We start from the raw sequence: 5,244 nt of genomic DNA, 5'->3' as shown, positions 1-5,244 counted from the left end.
AGAGCCGACCAGATTCCCTACCAGTGGACTCTTCTAACGGCTGCAGGCAGGTCATAGGCTCAGGCTACAGATGAGCAAGGGTAACAACGCTGTGGGTACCGACACACCTCTTACAAGGGAACAAGAAAATGACTGCACACTATGGGGGGACCCAGTATGTTCCCTAACAAATTCAGTCGAACCTATTATTGACTCTAAAATATGGTTTACATCCTGTTCTAACTTCTTAATAGACACTACCCTACTTACAAACTTTCAGATATAAACAAACTGGATTGTAAATTACACTTTTGTTCGGAGCATGCCCCTTTCCCACCAGTAAGTTCAAATTTTGCTCTGGGTGCCTATTCAGCTAGTAAGAATTTTTGCAAAGAACAGATGAGCATGAGGAAGAAGAACCTGTTCCTCTAATCCCTTCCCTGATTATCCTAAGCATTTTTGTGATTGTTCACCATGTATTCTTCTTACAATCACGTGAATACCATTCACTGTAAAATATTCCACTTATTTTTATCTTCCGGACGACTCAGTTCGTGAGGAATTCCCATTTTCTATACTGCATTTCCTTTTTCTATATTTACTATCCATTTTGCCAATAGATGGCACTGCATTGTTTACTTCTAGAACTTCCAATGCCAGATGCTGTTCTGTGAAATTCTCTCCCAGTTCATAACTTTCAAAGCATGAAAATAAAACAAATTTTGAATGTTGCTTGAATCTACATTTCATTTTCTTCTTTTTACCTTTCTAGGATCCAGAGTAATTCCTTATAATACTGCATGATTTTAAAAAATACATATTAAACAGAAAATGGAAATTCATCGCAGACTGAGTTAAATAGGGAAGATAGAAATAAGTCAGAATATTTTACAAGTAAGAACGAATCTTTTCTTGATTGTAAGAAGAATACATGGTTAGTTAATCACAAGAATACTCAGGATAATCAGTGAAGGGGTTAAAGGAACAGGTTCTTTCTTCATGTTCTGTTTCCTGTAAAAATTCTTACCAGTGACAATAAGTGCTCAAAGCAAAATTTGAATGTAAACATCAACAAAAATTATACTACATATTGAAAATCAGCTTACGAACAAATCACGACATGAACGGCCATTCAGAACATAACTCGTTCATAAATAGGGTAGTGTCTGTACTACTCTTTTCCCAAACCAAAAGAGGAGTGGAAGGCAGAGCTCAAGAGGAAGTCTTGGTACTAGCTAAAGAATGAGCAGAGGAAAAAGACAAAGACTGAGTAATGGTAACAACAGATAAGGATCTGGGAAAGGGGGAGAAACATAGTTTATGACTCAATCTAACTGCTTTTGCAATCTATCTGTTCCTCTTTCTCTTCCTATATCTAACTTGAGCATAAAGTCCTTAGACCAATCCCTATATTCCTCACACCTATTTTCTACATTACACTATATCCCTGCAACTGGCACAAATGGTCTCTATCTTCCTCAAAATTCAGTATCTTACTAACACAGTAATAATTCCTACAGAACCTGACATTCTTGGCCTTGCTTCCAGTGGAAGACATCCCAAGAAAAATATTATATGTACAGTATCAAGAAAGCAGAAAACTAGCCAAAACCATGAAATACCAATGAGTGCCTATACACACAATGGCATCAAGGAGAATTCTGACAAGAGCTTAAACATTTGAAACACACCTGGTGGTGAACAAGTGAACTAGATAGTCATAAGTGGTCAGCCATTTGAGCGGCTTCTTTTGTTTGAATGCCGACTCACCTATCGCTCAAAGATATAAGCCATCTTTAACAGCAAGTAAGATTCATCCCAAATAATGATGTTTCTATTTCAAATCAATTCCTACTATGGTCACCTTTCCTAATTCTTCTCTGGAAAAGTGCCACTGTTGGTACACTGATAGAAAATAACTGACTCAAAGCAGGACGGTTCCTTATCCTTCCTACAGCAGCTACCTGGATGAATGCAATTCATCCCTCTTGCACATATTATGACAATAATGGCATGGGTAGGCCAAACCTGTAACATCATTACTTTTTCAATCTTCATGGTCTCAACATTGTTTTCCATTCCAAGAGTTTTTTCTTTGTAGAGTGTTATTAATGCAATGTAACAACTGTCAACTGAAGAAAGTGAAGTGCATAGTTTTATGCTTCCTAAGCAAAAGTATTTCCTAATAATATGCCCTGTTTCATGTTACATTAATATTCCTACATCTTGCCAAGTTTCATTCATACCATTCACTGTTTTTATGAACCCCTAGTTGAGCAAACTGCACCCTTCCTTACACAGGCACTTTAAAACCTGCGTTTTGGGTTTGATGTATATTTACCTTCTCTTCAGTTGTATTAAACTATCTGCATTGCACAAAGAGTACCTTTGGTTTAAGTATACTACTGTAATAAAATATTTGTGTCACCCACTATAAATGTTCCTCCCACTTCTCCTAACGCTCCCAATACTCCCTTATCTACCAAATGGCAATGATACCACTGACCTGGTTCAACCTTCAGAGCTGGATGTTCCTCATAAAGGTTTTTTTGGAGTAGAACTCTTGGCAATGTTGTTTCCCAGATTCCAGCTTACTCAACAGGCTTGTTCTGTGTCCTCAAAGAGATCATGACAGAAGGGGAGGAATGTATCAATGAGGTGACATTGATAGACTTTAGAGAATGACATTTTGAACTCACCAATGCTTCTCTCCAGGCCCTGTGGTGCCATTCCAAAAAATCATAGTAAAACGCCTTCAAAATCTGCTTCCACATGACTGTTTTAATGGCAAAGGGGTAGAAGGTCAGCCACACAGAGAGGTACAAAATCTCCAGGATGGCCAGTACCATACTTTCTGGGTTGAAGCCAGAAAATGTGGCCTTGATTGTTTTGGTGACCACACCAACGAGGATGACCATCTCCTTTGATGGTTTCTGTATTCCAATGGGAAATAGGAACCAGGTGCAATTCTAGAAGGCAGCAGCTCAGTCCACCCCTACATTTTCCACTTTGATCATTGTCTTTGTCCTTGATAAACCATCACCATTCAGCAAGAAGAACACATCAAGACAATCCTGCTAAGGGTTGCTGATATCAAAGTCAGGAGTTGGGTAGGTGTCTCTGGATTCACCAGCCAGGAGGTCATTATCTGTTGGTCTGAGGGGTCAACACTGGTCAGAAACCAAGGAGCAGAGATACACGCCTGAGAATCACATCCAACTGAAATTGGGAATCAACTCACAATTTGGTCTGGCTAGATGAACCTGCCCAAGTCACCTCACTGCATGAATACCTATGCCCATGTAAGTGGCCTTGAAGACATTTCAATCTCTTTCCTAAGGGTTGAAAATATCAGGTTACCCTGAATTCCTGATGGGAATCTTCAGTAATGTCCTGAGTATGGTGGCATTTTGTATCAGGGCTTCCTTGATACCATGCAAGATCTCCATGCAGATCTTTTTCTTAAACTTTGTCCAGGCATCATTTGGGATCTCATTATGAGGAACTTCCAGTTGTGAGGGTTCAACCAAGGCAGCTGTACCATTGCCAGTTGGCAGACGGAGTCTCAGGTGAAGGAATAAAAGCCCTAGAAGTGAAAGGGACACAGACGTGGGTGACATGTATAACTAAACTACTTTCAGGTATCTAAACTCTCCTGTTATCCACCAACCCTAAAGTCATGAGGAATAAGGATAATGGCCTCTACTGTATTGATATTTGCATTCTGTGCTTCTATACATAATAAAAGCTACGACGGGGTGTTGGTGATGGAGGCGGGGATGAACGCTGTTGCTGATCATCATTGAGAAATTTCAAAATCGTTACAATGGCATCGCTACTTTGACTAGGTCAATGAAACACAGTTCAATGAACTTACAAGCTGTGATGCTGTTACTTGTCCAGTTGCCACTCCTAAGAAAATGAAACATTGCAAGTTACAATAATTCAAACAAAACTGTAACTAGAAGAGAAGGGATTATTAACAACTATAGTAGTACCTTCCTCTTCCAAATCTTCATGAACACTTTTTGCTAAATAAATGGCAAAAATACAACAGAAAAGTCCCATATGTCATACTTAAAAGCACAATTGATAATCCTAATGTAAGCTTTTAAAAAAACACCTGTAAACTGTATATACATATATGGATCTTGGTTGAAATATGTTTAGATAGAGGTTAAAGTTGGAAAGGTTGTAGTGAAATATTTCTCTACATGTAATTAAAATAAATTAAGTCAGACGACAGCAAGAAGCGATAATTGAGCTAAGGATTATGGTACATGGAAGGCATAGATGAGGTATATATAAATTTCAAGATAGGTCATAGTGATTTATGGGATGAGCAAAAGCTACATACGAAATTACAACTGATTTATGGGATGAGCAAATGCTACATATGAAATTACAACTGATTTATGGGATGAGCAAAAGCTACATACGAAATTACAACTGATTTATGGGATGATAAAAGCTACACAACATAACTGATTTATGGGATGAGCAAATGCTACATATGAAATTACAACTGATTTATGGATGAGCAAAGTTGGGCATATGAAATTACAACTGATTTATGGGATGAGCAAAAGCTACATATGAAATTACAACTGATTTATGGGATGAGCAAAAGCACATACGAAATTACAACTGATTTGGATGAGCAAATGCTACATATGAAATTACAACTGATTTATGGGATGAGCAACGTTACATATGAAATTACAACTGATTTATGGGATGAGCAAATGCTACATATGAAATTACAACTGATTTATGGGATGAGCAAATGCTACATATGAAATTACAACTGATTTATGGGATGAGCAAATGCTACATACGAAATTACAACTGATTTATGGGATGAGCAAATGCTACATATGAAATTACAACTGATTTATGGGATGAGCAAAAGCTACATATGAAATTACAACTGATTTATGGGATGAGCAAATGCTACATATGAAATTACAATCTCGATTTATGGATGAGCAAAAGCTACATATGAAATTACAACTGATTTATGGGATGAGCAAAATGCTACATATGAAATTATTAAATCGATTTATGGGATGAGCAAATGCTGGCATATGAAATACAACTGATTTATGGGATGAGCAAATGCTACATAAGTGAAATTACAACTGATTTATGGGATGAGCAAATGCTGCTAATAATGAAATTACAACTGATTTATGGATGAGCAAATGCTACATATGAAATTACAACTGATTTATGGGATGAGCAAAGCTACATATGAAATTACAA

This window comes from Macrobrachium rosenbergii, chromosome 48, assembly GCF_040412425.1.
Source record: "Macrobrachium rosenbergii isolate ZJJX-2024 chromosome 48, ASM4041242v1, whole genome shotgun sequence".
Lineage (NCBI taxonomy): Eukaryota > Metazoa > Arthropoda > Malacostraca > Decapoda > Palaemonidae > Macrobrachium > Macrobrachium rosenbergii.
Note: the sequence above shows the minus strand (reverse complement) of the source record.